Here is a 15,505-nt window from a genome sequence, read left to right as displayed (position 1 = left end):
CTCAGCTCGCCGAGAAAATGCGATTTAAGCAATAAAATTAAAAATGCTTATTAAACATAAACCAAACGTTGGAGGTGGTCATTTCTTCATGCGCAGTGAATAACTCGGCACTCTAAAGCACCCGATAGCGTTTTTTTCGATGCCAACCTAACCAGAGTGACGGGAGCGGCACAATTCAGAAAAAGTGCTCAGCTCGCCGAGAAAATGCGATTTAAGCAATAAAATTAAAAATGCTTATAAAACATAAACCAAACGTTGGAGGTGGTCATTTCTTCATGCGCAGTGATAAACTCGGCACTCTTAAGCACCCGAGAGCGTTTTTTTCGATGCCAACCTAACCAGAGTGACGGGAGCGGCACAATTCAGAAAAAGTGCTCAGCTCGCCGAGAAAATGCGATTTAAGCAATAAAATTAAAAATGCTTATAAAACATAAACCAAACGTTGGAGGTGGTCATTTCTTAATGCGCAGTAATAAACTCGGCACTCTAAAGCACCCGAGAGCGTTTTTTTCGATGCCAACCTAACCAGAGTGACGGGAGCGGCACAATTCAGAAAAAGTGCTCAGCTCGCCGAGAAAATGCGATTTAAGCAATAAAATTAAAAATGCTTATTAAACATAAACCAAACGTTGGAGGTGGTCTTTTCTTCATGCGCAGTGAATAACTCGGCACTCTAAAGCACCCGATAGCGTTTTTCTCGATGCCAACCTAACCAGAGTGACGGGAGCGGCACAATTCAGAAAAAGTGCTCAGCTCGCCGAGAAAATGCGATTTAAGCAATAAAATTAAAAATGCTTATAAAACATAAACCAAACGTTGGAGGTGGTCATTTCTTCATGCGCAGTGATAAACTCGGCACTCTTAAGCACCCGAGAGCGTTTTTTTCGATGCCAACCTAACCAGAGTGACGGGAGCGGCACAATTCAGAAAAAGTGCTCAGCTCGCCGAGAAAATGCGATTTAAGCAATAAAATTAAAAATGCTTATAAAACATAAACCAAACGTTGGAGGTGGTCATTTCTTAATGCGCAGTAATAAACTCGGCACTCTAAAGCACCCGAGAGCGTTTTTTTCGATGCCAACCTAACCAGAGTGACGGGAGCGGCACAATTCAGAAAAAGTGCTCAGCTCGCCGAGAAAATGCGATTTAAGCAATAAAATTAAAAATGCTTATTAAACATAAACCAAACGTTGGAGGTGGTCTTTTCTTCATGCGCAGTGAATAACTCGGCACTCTAAAGCACCCGATAGCGTTTTTCTCGATGCCAACCTAACCAGAGTGACGGGAGCGGCACAATTCAGAAAAAGTGCTCAGCTCGCCGAGAAAATGCGATTTAAGCAATAAAATTAAAAATGCTTATAAAACATAAACCAAACGTTGGAGGTGGTCATTTCTTAATGCGCAGTAATAAACTCGGCACTCTAAAGCACCCGTGAGCGTTTTTTTCGATGCCAACCTAACCAGAGTGACGGGAGCGGCACAATTCAGAAAAAGTGCTCAGCTCGCCGAGAAAATGCGATTTAAGCAATAAAATTAAAAATGCTTATAAAACATAAACCAAACGTTGGAGGTGGTCATTTCTTCATGCGCAGTAATAAACTCGGCACTCTAAAGCACCCGAGAGCGTTTTTTTCGATGCCAACCTAACCAGAGTGACGGGAGCGGCACAATTCAGAAAAAGTGCTCAGCTCGCCGAGAAAATGCGATTTAAGCAATAAAATTAAAAATGCTTATAAAACATAAACCAAACGTTGGAGGTGGTCATTTCTTAATGCGCAGTAATAAACTCGGCACTCTAAAGCACCCGAGAGCGTTTTTTTCGATGCCAACCTAACCAGAGTGACGGGAGCGGCACAATTCAGAAAAAGCGCTCAGCTCGCCGAGAAAATGCGATTTAAGCAATAAAATTAAAAATGCTTATTAAACATAAACCAAACGTTGGAGGTGGTCATTTCTTCATGCGCAGTGAATAACTCGGCACTCTAAAGCACCCGAGAGCGTTTTTTTCGATGCCAACCTAACCAGAGTGACGGGAGCGGCACAATTCAGAAAAAGCGCTCAGCTCGCCGAGAAAATGCGATTTAAGCAATAAAATTAAAAATGCTTATAAAACATAAACCAAACGTTGGAGGTGGTCATTTCTTCATGCGCAGTGATAAACTCGGCACTCTAAAGCACCCGAGAGCGTTTTTTTCGATGCCAACCTAGCCAGAGTGACGGGAGCGGCACAATTCAGAAAAAGCGCTCAGCTCGCCGAGAAAATGCGATTTAAGCAATAAAATTAAAAATGCTTATTAAACATAAACCAAACGTTGGAGGTGGTCATTTCTTCATGCGCAGTGAATAACTCGGCACTCTAAAGCACCCGATAGCGTTTTTTTCGATGCCAACCTAACCAGAGTGACGGGAGCGGCACAATTCAGAAAAAGTGCTCAGCTCGCCGAGAAAATGCGATTTAAGCAATAAAATTAAAAATAATTATAAAACATAAACCAAACGTTGGAGGTGGTCATTTCTTAATGCGCAGTAATAAACTCGGCACTCTAAAGCACCCGAGAGCGTTTTTTTCGATGCCAACCTAACCAGAGTGACGGGAGCGGCACAATTCAGAAAAAGTGCTCAGCTCGCCGAGAAAATGCGATTTAAGCAATAAAATTAAAAATGCTTATAAAACATAAACCAAACGTTGGAGGTGGTCATTTCTTAATGCGCAGTAATAAACTCGGCACTCTAAAGCACCCGAGAGCGTTTTTTTCGATGCCAACCTAACCAGAGTGACGGGAGCGGCACAATTCAGAAAAAGCGCTCAGCTCGCCGAGAAAATGCGATTTAAGCAATAAAATTAAAAATGCTTATAAAACATAAACCAAACGTTGGAGGTGGTCATTTCTTCATGCGCAGTGATAAAGTCGGCACTCTAAAGCACCCGAGAGCGTTTTTTTCGATGCCAACCTAACCAGAGTGACGGGAGCGGCACAATTCAGAAAAAGTGCTCAGCTGGCCGAGAAAATGCGATTTAAGCAATAAAATTAAAAATGCTTATTAAACATAAACCAAACGTTGGAGGTGGTCATTTCTTCATGCGCAGTGATAAACTCGGCACTCTAAAGCACCCGAGAGCGTTTTTTTCGATGCCAACCTAACCAGAGTGACGGGAGCGGCACAATTCAGAAAAAGTGCTCAGCTCGCCGAGAAAATGCGATTTAAGCAATAAAACTAAAAATGCTTATAAAACATAAACCAAACGTTGGAGGTGGTCATTTCTTCATGCGCAGTGAATAACTCGGCACTCTAAAGCACCCGAGAGCGTTTTTTTCGATGCCAACCTAACCAGAGTGACGGGAGCGGCACAATTCAGAAAAAGCGCTCAGCTCGCCGAGAAAATGCGATTTAAGCAATAAATTTAAAAATGCTTATAAAACATAAACCAAACGTTGGAGGTGGTCATTTCTTCATGCGCAGTGAATAACTCGGCACTCTAAAGCACCCGAGAGCGTTTTTTTCGATGCCAACCTAACCAGAGTGACGGGAGCGGCACAATTCAGAAAAAGCGCTCAGCTCGCCGAGAAAATGCGATTTAAGCAATAAAATTAAAAATGCTTATTAAACATAAACCAAACGTTGGAGGTGGTCATTTCTTCATGCGCAGTGAATAACTCGGCACTCTAAAGCACCCGAGAGCGTTTTTTTCGATGCCAAGCTAACCAGAGTGACGGGAGCGGCACAATTCAGAAAAAGCGCTCAGCTCGCCGAGAAAATGCGATTTAAGCAATAAAATTAAAAATGCTTATAAAACATAAACCAAACGTTGGAGGTGGTCATTTCTTCATGCGCAGTGATAAACTCGGCACTCTAAAGCACCCGAGAGCGTTTTTTTCGATGCCAACCTAACCAGAGTGACGGGAGCGGCACAATTCAGAAAAAGCGCTCAGCTCGCCGAGAAAATGCGATTTAAGCAATAAAATTAAAAATGCTTATTAAACATAAACCAAACGTTGGAGGTGGTCATTTCTTAATGCGCAGTGAATAACTCGGCACTCTAAAGCACCCGAGAGCGTTTTTTTCGATGCCAACCTAACCAGAGTGACGGGAGCGGCACAATTCAGAAAAAGCGCTCAGCTCGCCGAGAAAATGCGATTTAAGCAATAAAATTAAAAATGCTTATAAAACATAAACCAAACGTTGGAGGTGGTCATTTCTTCATGCGCAGTGAATAACTCGGCACTCTAAAGCACCCGAGAGCGTTTTTTTCGATGCCAACCTAACCAGAGTGACGGGAGCGGCACAATTCAGAAAAAGCGCTCAGCTCGCCGAGAAAATGCGATTTAAGCAATAAAATTAAAAATGCTTATTAAACATAAACCAAACGTTGGAGGTGGTCATTTCTTCATGCGCAGTGAATAACTCGGCACTCTAAAGCAACCGAGAGCGTTTTTTTCGATGCCAACCTAACCAGAGTGACGGGAGCGGCACAATTCAGAAAAAGCGCTCAGCTCGCCGAGAAAATGCGATTTAAGCAATAAAATTAAAAATGCTTATAAAACATAAACCAAACGTTGGAGGTGGTCATTTCTTCATGCGCAGTGATAAACTCGGCACTCTAAAGCACCCGAGAGCGTTTTTTTCGATGCCAACCTAACCAGAGTGACGGGAGCGGCACAATTCAGAAAAAGTGCTCAGCTCGCCGAGAAAATGCGATTTAAGCAATAAAATTAAAAATGCTTATAAAACATAAACCAAACGTTGGAGGTGGTCATTTCTTCATGCGCAGTGAATAACTCGGCACTCTAAAGCACCCGAGAGCGTTTTTTTCGATGCCAACCTAACCAGAGTGACGGGAGCGGCACAATTCAGAAAAAGTGCTCAGCTCGCCGAGAAAATGCGATTTAAGCAATAAAATTAAAAATGCTTATAAAACATAAACCAAACGTTGGAGGTGGTCATTTCTTAATGCGCAGTAATAAACTCGGCACTCTAGAGCACCCGAGAGCGTTTTTTTCGATGCCAACCTAACCAGAGTGACGGGAGCGGCACAATTCAGAAAAAGTGCTCAGCTCGCCGAGAAAATGCGATTTAAGCAATAAAATTAAAAATGCTTATAAAACATAAACCAAACGTTGGAAGTGGTCATTTCTTCATGCGCAGTGATAAACTCGGCACTCTAAAGCACCCGAGAGCGTTTTTTTCGATGCCGACCTAACCAGAGTTACGGGAGCGGCACAATTCAGAAAAAGCGCTCAGCTCGCCGAGAAAATGCGATTTAAGCAATAAAATTAAAAATGCTTATAAAACATAAACCAAACGTTGGAGGTGGTCATTTCTTCATGCGCAGTGATAAACTCGGCACTCTAAAGCACCCGAGAGCGTTTTTTTCGATGCCAACCTAACCAGAGTGACGGGAGCGGCACAATTCAGAAAAAGTGCTCAGCTCGCCGAGAAAATGCGATTTAAGCAATAAAATTAAAAATGCTTATAAAACATAAACCAAACGTTGGAGGTGGTCATTTCTTCATGCGCAGTGAATAACTCGGCACTCTAAAGCACCCGAGAGCGTTTTTTTCGATGCCAACCTAACCAGAGTGACGGGAGCGGCACAATTCAGAAAAAGTGCTCAGCTCGCCGAGAAAATGCGATTTAAGCAATAAAATTAAAAATGCTTATAAAACATAAACCAAACGTTGGAGGTGGTCATTTCTTAATGCGCAGTAATAAACTCGGCACTCTAAAGCACCCGTGAGCGTTTTTTTCGATGCCAACCTAACCAGAGTGACGGGCGCGGCACAATTCAGAAAAAGTGCTCAGCTCGCCGAGAAAATGCGATTTAAGCAATAAAATTAAAAATGCTTATAAAACATAAACCAAACGTTGGAGGTGGTCATTTCTTCATGCGCAGTGATAAACTCGGCACTCTAAAGCACCCGAGAGCGTTTTTTTCGATGCCAACCTAACCAGAGTGACGGGAGCGGCACAATTCAGAAAAAGTGCTCAGCTCGCCGAGAAAATGCGATTTAAGCAATAAAATTAAAAATGCTTATTAAACATAAACCAAACGTTGGAGGTGGTCATTTGTTCATGCGCAGTGATAAACTCGGCACTCTAAAGCACCCGAGAGCGTTTTTTTCGATGCCAACCTAACCAGAGTGACGGGAGCGGCACAATTCAGAAAAAGTGCTCAGCTCGCCGAGAAAATGCGATTTAAGCAATAAAATAAAAAATGCTTATAAAACATAAACCAAACGTTGGAGGTGGTCATTTCTTAATGCGCAGTAATAAACTCGGCACTCTAAAGCACCCGAGAGCGTTTTTTTCGATGCCAACCTAACCAGAGTGACGGGAGCGGCACAATTCAGAAAAAGTGCTCAGCTCGCCGAGAAAATGCGATTTAAGCAATAAAATTAAAAATGCTTATTAAACATAAACCAAACGTTGGAGGTGGTCATTTCTTCATGCGCAGTGAATAACTCGGCACTCTAAAGCACCCGAGAGCGTTTTTTTCGATGCCAACCTAACCAGAGTGACGGGAGCGGCACAATTCAGAAAAAGCGCTCAGCTCGCCGAGAAAATGCGATTTAAGCAATAAAATTAAAAATGCTTATAAAACATAAACCAAACGTTGGAGGTGGTCATTTCTTAATGCGCAGTAATAAACTCGGCACTCTTAAGCACCCGAGAGCGTTTTTTTCGATGCCAACCTAACCAGAGTGACGGGAGCGGCACAATTCAGAAAAAGTGCTCAGCTCGCCGAGAAAATGCGATTTAAGCAATAAAATTAAAAATGCTTATTAAACATAAACCAAACGTTGGAGGTGGTCATTTCTTCATGCGCAGTGAATAACTCGGCACTCTAAAGCACCCGAGAGCGTTTTTGACGATGCCAACCTAACCAGAGTGACGGGAGCGGCACAATTCAGAAAAAGCGCTCAGCTCGCCGAGAAAATGCGATTTAAGCAGTAAAATTAAAAATGCTTATAAAACATAAACCAAACGTTGGAGGTGGTCATTTCTTAACGCGCAGTAATAAACTCGGCACTCTAAAGCACCCGAGAGCGTTTTTTTCGATGCCAACCTAACCAGAGTGACGGGAGCGGCACAATTCAGAAAAAGTGCTCAGCTCGCCGAGAAAATGCGATTTAAGCAATAAAATTAAAAATGCTTATAAAACATAAACCAAACGTTGGAGGTGGTCATTTCTTAATGCGCAGTAATAAACTCGGCACTCTAAAGCACCCGAGAGCGTTTTTTTCGATGCCAACCTAACCAGAGTGACGGGAGCGGCACAATTCAGAAAAAGTGCTCAGCTCGCCGAGAAAATGCGATTTAAGCAATAAAATTAAAAATGCTTATTAAACATAAACCAAACGTTGGAGTTGGTCATTTCTTCATGCGCAGTGAATAACTCGGCACTCTAAAGCACCCGATAGCGTTTTTTTCGATGCCAACCTAACCAGAGTGACGGGAGCGGCACAATTCAGAAAAAGTGCTCAGCTCGCCGAGAAAATGCGATTTAAGCAATAAAATTAAAAATGCTTATTAAACATAAACCAAACGGTGGAGGTGGTCATTTCTTCATGCGCAGTGAATAACTCGGCACTCTAAAGCACCCGAGAGCGTTTTTTTCGATGCCAACCTAACCAGAGTGACGGGAGCGGCACAATTCAGAAAAAGTGCTCAGCTCGCCGAGAAAATGCGATTTAAGCAATAAAATTAAAAATGCTTATAAAACATAAACCAAACGTTGGAGGTGGTCATTTCTTCATGCGCAGTGATAAACTCGGCACTCTAAAGCACCCGAGAGCGTTTTTTTCGATGCCAACCTAACCAGAGTGACGGGAGCGGCACAATTCAGAAAAAGTGCTCAGCTCGCCGAGAAAATGCGATTTAAGCAATAAAATTAAAAATGCTTATAAAACATAAACCACACGTTGGAGGTGGTCATTTCTTAATGCGCAGTAATAAACTCGGCACTCTAAAGCACCCGAGAGCGTTTTTTTCGATCCCAACCTAACCAGAGTGACGGGAGCGGCACAATTCAGAAAAAGCGCTCAGCTCGCCGAGAAAATGCGATTTAAGCAATAAAATTAAAAATGCTTATAAAACATAAACCAAACGTTGGAGGTGGTCATTTCTTCGTGCGCAGTGAATAACTCGGCACTCTAAAGCACCCGAGAGCGTTTTTTTCGATGCCAACCTAACCAGAGTGACGGGAGCGGCACAATTCAGAAAAAGTGCTCAGCTCGCCGAGAAAATGCGATTTAAGCAATAAAATTAAAAATGCTTATAAAACATAAACCAAACGTTGGAGGTGGTCATTTCTTAATGCGCAGTAATAAACTCGGCACTCTAAAGCACCCGAGAGCGTTTTTTTCGATGCCAACCTAACCAGAGTGACGGGAGCGGCACAATTCAGAAAAAGTGCTCAGCTCGCCGAGAAAATGCGATTTAAGCAATAAAATTAAAAATGCTTATTAAACATAAACCAAACGGTGGAGGTGGTCATTTCTTCATGCGCAGTGAATAACTCGGCACTCTAAAGCACCCGAGAGCGTTTTTTTCGATGCCAACCTAACCAGAGTGACGGGAGCGGCACAATTCAGAAAAAGTGCTCAGCTCGCCGAGAAAATGCGATTTAAGCAATAAAATTAAAAATGCTTATAAAACATAAACCAAACGTTGGAGGTGGTCATTTCTTCATGCGCAGTGATAAACTCGGCACTCTAAAGCACCCGAGAGCGTTTTTTTCGATGCCAACCTAACCAGAGTGACGGGAGCGGCACAATTCAGAAAAAGTGCTCAGCTCGCCGAGAAAATGCGATTTAAGCAATAAAATTAAAAATGCTTATAAAACATAAACCAAACGTTGGAGGTGGTCATTTCTTCATGCGCAGTGAATAACTCGGCACTCTAAAGCACCCGAGAGCGTTTTTTTCGATGCCAACCTAACCAGAGTGACGGGAGCGGCACAATTCAGAAAAAGTGCTCAGCTCGCCGAGAAAATGCGATTTAAGCAATAAAATTAAAAATGCTTATAAAACATAAACCAAACGTTGGAGGTGGTCATTTCTTAATGCGCAGTAATAAACTCGGCACTCTAGAGCACCCGAGAGCGTTTTTTTCGATGCCAACCTAACCAGAGTGACGGGAGCGGCACAATTCAGAAAAAGTGCTCAGCTCGCCGAGAAAATGCGATTTAAGCAATAAAATTAAAAATGCTTATAAAACATAAACCAAACGTTTGAAGTGGTCATTTCTTCATGCGCAATGATAAACTCGGCACTCTAAAGCACCCGAGAGCGTTTTTTTCGATGCCAACCTAACCAGAGTTACGGGAGCGGCACAATTCAGAAAAAGCGCTCAGCTCGCCGAGAAAATGCGATTTAAGCAATAAAATTAAAAATGCTTATAAAACATAAACCAAACGTTGGAAGTGGTCATTTCTTCATGCGCAGTGATAAACTCGGCACTCTAAAGCACCCGAGAGCGTTTTTTTCGATGCCAACCTAACCAGAGTGACGGGAGCGGCACAATTCAGAAAAAGCGCTCAGCTCGCCGAGAAAATGCGATTTAAGCAATAAAATTAAAAATGCTTATTAAACATAAACCAAACGTTGGAGGTGGTCATTTCTTCATGCGCAGTGAATAACTCGGCACTCTAAAGCACCCGATAGCGTTTTTTTCGATGCCAACCTAACACCTGCGTGAAGTTGGCCCCCCAGCAGCCGCAAAACTTAAGCAAAATAGTCTGTTTCGTTTGTGCTTCGTTTGTGCTGGTTTGTGCAGCAAAAATGTTCGTTTGTGCTGCTATGGTTTTTTAGTTATGAACGATTCTTTTATAGGTCATCCAGAGTTCACCCAGCCCCCCATCTGCTCAGAATGGACCCAAAATGGTAGCGTTCGTTTGTGCTTCGTTAGTGCTGGTTTGTGCAGCAAAAATTTTCGTTTGTGCTACTTCCGTTTCGGAGATATTAGACATTTATTTTATAGCGATGACGTCACCCAGCCCCCCACCGGTCTCCAAATGGACCCAAAATGGTACCGTTCGTTTGTGCTTCGTTTGTGCAGGTTTGTGCAGCAAAAATTTTCGTTTGTGCTACTTCCGTTTCGGAGATATTAGACATTTATTTTATAGCGATGACGTCACCCAGCCCCCCACCGGTCTCCAAATGGACCCAAAATGGTACCGTTCGTTTGTGCTTCGTTTGTGCAGGTTTGTGCAGCAAAAAAATTCGTTTGTGCTGCGATGGTTTCGGAGATATTAGACATTTATTTTATAGGTCATCCAGAGTTCACCCAGCCCCCCACCGGTCTCCAAATGGACCCAAAATGGTACCGTTCGTTTGTGCTTCGTTAGTGCTGGTTTGTGCAGCAAAAATTTTCGTTTGTGCTACTTCCGTTTCGGAGATATTAGACATTTATTTTATAGCGATGACGTCACCCAGCCCCCCACCGGTCTCCAAATGGACCCAAAATGGTACCGTTCGTTTGTGCTTCGTTTGTGCAGGTTTGTGCAGCAAAAAATTTCGTTTGTGCTGCGATGGTTTCGGAGATATTAGACATTTATTTTATAGCGATGACGTCTGGTAGCCCCGCCCCCTTGTTTACTTCCGAACGACCCAAAATAGTGCCATTCGTTCGTTTGTTTGGTTTGTGCTGGTTTGTGCTGCAAAAATGGTATCGATTGTGCCGGCTGCTACGGTTTTGCAGATATTACACATTTAATTCATAGCGAAGACGTCACCCAGCCCCACGTCACTGTTTTTTGTCGCGAATTTCAAGCTCCTGGAATGCTCCTGATGCAGGACGAATACAAGGTAAATATGTTCTTAGCCTTTTTTTCTTTTCTTTTTATCTTACAGAAAACTTTCACTGCGGGGAATGGCTTTTAGTACGAGGATATTTCTGTAATTATGTTTGTATCGTGCTCATTGATTAATTTCCTTGTTTTCAATAAGCCTATGTGATCATTTTTTTCAATTACATCTGACGTGCAAAAGGTTCACCGCAACCTAAATACCCTGATGAGTCTATGTCTGCTCCCTCCAAAACATTAATTAATGCAACAATTAATACATGTATGTGAAGTTGATGACAGCCATAAAAAGAAACTTGAAAACGTGAAAAAAATAACTTTCTTTGTCAAAGGGAACATTATCAACATTTTTTCCCAACAATTCAAACAATGCATCACTGCACTGTGTAGAACACAGCATGTGGGAAGATCTTAGTATTTACTGATGCTGCTTTCACTCCACTTCCCAGGTCATTATAGATCTCCCAGGCATATGCAGTCCTCCTGCAGTATGCCACATAATGCCCGAGAGAATCCTGGGTCAGTCCTGGTTCAAAGCCAATGACTGCTCTCAAAGTAAAGGTCTTCTCTTTTAGCTCCAGACTGGAGGGAAATTCAAGCAAGGCAACTTCCTTGCAACTGCTACCAAGGTCAGTGTCAATCCACACAAACTCTCCCAGATTCTAGCTGTGAGTAACATTACCTGAACACAGAGCCTTGCCTGTATTGTTGTCCAGAGTTTTGAATGAAGACGGACACCGGGAAGGATTTTCAATTGGCCTGAGGCAGAGAGAGTCAGGAAGGCTGAGTCCCTCTTCAGCAGCAGTCTGAAGAGAAGCCATGCCACAGGTCTGCAGGACAGCAACGTTTGGACAAACAAGTGAAACTTGCCTTGTTACTTGTTGGCTTAAACTGCAGTACTGTGAGGAGCATTGTTTTATCAAATAAACACTTGGGATATTCCTCATTGCGCTCTCAATTACAGTGGAGATGTGGCATTGTGCATCAATTTGGAGAGCACCAGAGGTCAGGAGGACAGGTTTGAATATTTCCCCCAGCAGTTCTGCCCTCTGTGAGTATACCTGTGGGTTCACACTCTGTGTTGTGATGGTTTTCACCAGGTGGAGGAATTGGTTCCCACATTCATAGTTCAGAACAGTCTTTTCAAATGAAAAACTTTCACAGAAAGAACAGCATAAGCATTGCAAGACAGAATCAAATGCACAAGTATTGAGCACAAACACTTTTGATGTGCGAAGTTTAACAGGCTGTTGATGGTTCCCGTTTTTCAACAATGGTACCTTGACTTTTTTCCAGCCCACTTGTGTGTCAATATGCAGCCATTCAGGACAAGGAGAGAGATATGAAGTTATCTTTCTTTTTTTCGGTGGGACTGCTAAACCTCTCCAGTTTTCAACTGCACTGTCAGTAGATGCATCTGGCTCCGCTCCAGGATGAGATTTTTCTCCCCTTTTGTTTACTACTTCAGTTTGAGAAGTACTGCAGACATTGTCAGGCTCTCTGACGGTCGTGGCATCACACACATCACTTTTTTGTTTTGCAGAGCAAATCCGCATGTTTCCCTCAATGAAGGAAAGATGACGAGCAACAAACCGGTCCACACGAATGGGTAGGCTTTCATGCTTGAAAAGGCCTTTTTTTATGTTTTCCAACTCTGCTTCAACAGCTGCGGAACTTGCAGTGATGCTGGCGCTTTTGAAGAGAGGGACCATTATTGCTGTCCAGAGTGGCAAGTAACTTCCAAGTCTTGTTATTTGGGGAATAATCTCAGGGAGGAAGTGGATGTTGTCTCTATCCCCATCAGCCATGGCAAGTGACCTGCTCTCCTCACATATTTCTGTCACCCACTCTCGGACATTAGTTTGGATGTGCTGATTTAATCCATCACTTGGTTCTTGTTCCTCAACTTCCTCATCTGAAATGGGGACAAATTCCTCTGCGATTTGCTTCTCTGACAGCATCTGCACGACTGGGACACTGGAGCTGGTATGCCCTGTCATAACGCCCTGATACAGGAAGATATGGCCAGACATATTGCAGTTGCATCAACACATAATATTGGGTGGGATTTCTTTAAGCTCTTGTACACGTGCATTTGTGTTTGACTCCAATAGTGACAGAAGAACTTGTCAAGTCCAATGTCTTTGATGCTGTCACTGTGAGGTGCACTGTATTTTTCAACATCTACAATGATAAAATTGGATTTTTGTCACCTAATGCCAAATCATTTTTCTCTTGCTTTGCCTTGCGCAGGGTGGCAAAATTTGGCAGGTGGCTTGGCTCAGGGTCTCCGAGGTCCATCGATTTATTTTCCTGTGATGTTCGCCATACATGTGTCTGTCGATGGTCACTTCCCAGAAAAAGACGCTTTCTGTCACTCACTGTTAAATCTTCGGAGATAGTTGTGCATTTGTCGCTTGAAAAAGTTGCACGTCTTTGTTTTTTGCCACCCTGTTGCGATATGTCTTACCGACCTGCAGAGGTCACTTGGCATGGTAATTAGTTGGATAATACATGTGTAAGAATTAAGGAGTTATCATGATGTCAAGTGAAAAAGAATAAAATACATGACAGGAGGTTAATGAAGATGCATGATTTTAATAATGAAAAATTGCAATGGCACAAACAAATGGTTAATTAACGATCCATGAAGTAAGGATATGACATCTCTAGAAAATAAATTAGTATTAAATAAATGACAAATTGAATGATTCACTGAACGCCAAAAATCCTTCCCGGTGTCCGTCTTCATTCAAAACTCTGGACAACAATACAGGCAAGGCTCTGTGTTCAGGTAATGTTACTCACAGCTAGAATCTGGGAGAGTTTGTGTGGATTGACACTGACCTTGGTAGCAGTTGCAAGGAAGTTGCCTTGCTTGAATTTCCCTCCAGTCTGGAGCTAAAAGAGAAGACCTTTACTTTGAGAGCAGTCATTGGCTTTGAACCAGGACTGACCCAGGATTCTCTCGGGCATTATGTGGCATACTGCAGGAGGACTGCATATGCCTGGGAGATCTATAATGACCTGGGAAGTGGAGTGAAAGCAGCATCAGTAAATACTAAGATCTTCCCACATGCTGTGTTCTACACAGTGCAGTGATGCATTGTTTGAATTGTTGGGAAAAAATGTTGATAATGTTCCCTTTGACAAAGAAAGTTATTTTTTTCACGTTTTCAAGTTTCTTTTTATGGCTGTCATCAACTTCACATACATGTATTAATTGTTGCATTAATTAATGTTTTGGAGGGAGCAGACATAGACTCATCAGGGTATTTAGGTTGCGGTGAACCTTTTGCACGTCAGATGTAATTGAAAAAAATGATCACATAGGCTTATTGAAAACAAGGAAATTAATCAATGAGCACGATACAAACATAATTACAGAAATATCCTCGTACTAAAAGCCATTCCCCGCAGTGAAAGTTTTCTGTAAGATAAAAAGAAAAGAAAAAAAGGCTAAGAACATATTTACCTTGTATTCGTCCTGCATCAGGAGCATTCCAGGAGCTTGAAATTCGCGACAAAAAACAGTGACGTGGGGCTGGGTGACGTCTTCGCTATGAATTAAATGTGTAATATCTGCAAAACCGTAGCAGCCGGCACAATCGATACCATTTTTGCAGCACAAACCAGCACAAACCAAACAAACGAACGAATGGCACTATTTTGGGTCGTTCGGAAGTAAACAAGGGGGCGGGGCTACCAGACGTCATCGCTATAAAATAAATGTCTAATATCTCCGAAACCATCGCAGCACAAACGAAATTTTTTGCTGCACAAACCTGCACAAACGAAGCACAAACGAACGGTACCATTTTGGGTCCATTTGGAGACCGGTGGGGGGCTGGGTGACGTCATCGCTATAAAATAAATGTCTAATATCTCCGAAACGGAAGTAGCACAAACGAAAATTTTTGCTGCACAAACCAGCACTAACGAAGCACAAACGAACGGTACCATTTTGGGTCCATTTGGAGACCGGTGGGGGGCTGGGTGAACTCTGGATGACCTATAAAATAAATGTCTAATATCTCCGAAACCATCGCAGCACAAACGAATTTTTTTGCTGCACAAACCTGCACAAACGAAGCACAAACGAACGGTACCATTTTGGGTCCATTTGGAGACCGGTGGGGGGCTGGGTGACGTCATCGCTATAAAATAAATGTCTAATATCTCCGAAACGGAAGTAGCACAAACGAAAATTTTTGCTGCACAAACCTGCACAAACGAAGCACAAACGAACGGTACCATTTTGGGTCCATTTGGAGACCGGTGGGGGGCTGGGTGACGTCATCGCTATAAAATAAATGTCTAATATCTCCGAAACGGAAGTAGCACAAACGAAAATTTTTGCTGCACAAACCAGCACTAACGAAGCACAAACGAACGCTACCATTTTGGGTCCATTCTGAGCAGATGGGGGGCTGGGTGAACTCTGGATGACCTATAAAAGAATCGTTCATAACTAAAAAACCATAGCAGCACAAACGAACATTTTTGCTGCACAAACCAGCACAAACGAAGCACAAACGAAACAGACTATTTTGCTTAAGTTTTGCGGCTGCTGGGGGGCCAACTTCACGCAGGTAACCTAACCAGAGTGACGGGAGCGGCACAATTCAGAAAAAGTGCTCAGCTCGCCGAGAAAATGCGATTTAAGCAATAAAATTAAAAATGCTTATAAAACATAAA

The 15,505-nt window shown here is 42.7% G+C and overlaps 1 long non-coding RNA gene across 1 annotated transcript; it reads right to left on the bottom strand.

The window, feature by feature from the left end:
* Positions 1–13,385: 13,385 nt before the first annotated feature.
* On the bottom strand, positions 13,386–14,730 carry LOC133147012 (uncharacterized). The gene is made up of 3 exons (XR_009711473.1): positions 14,283–14,730; positions 13,655–13,834; positions 13,386–13,567 (listed from the first exon to the last, which is right to left on the bottom strand). It is a non-coding gene; the product is annotated as an uncharacterized LOC133147012 (long non-coding RNA).
* Between the last annotated feature and the right edge of the window lie 775 nt (positions 14,731–15,505).

This window comes from Syngnathus typhle, unplaced genomic scaffold (assembly GCF_033458585.1).
Source record: "Syngnathus typhle isolate RoL2023-S1 ecotype Sweden unplaced genomic scaffold, RoL_Styp_1.0 HiC_scaffold_25, whole genome shotgun sequence".
Taxonomy (NCBI): Eukaryota; Metazoa; Chordata; class Actinopteri; order Syngnathiformes; family Syngnathidae; genus Syngnathus; species Syngnathus typhle.
This window is presented reverse-complemented; position numbering and strand designations above follow the sequence as displayed.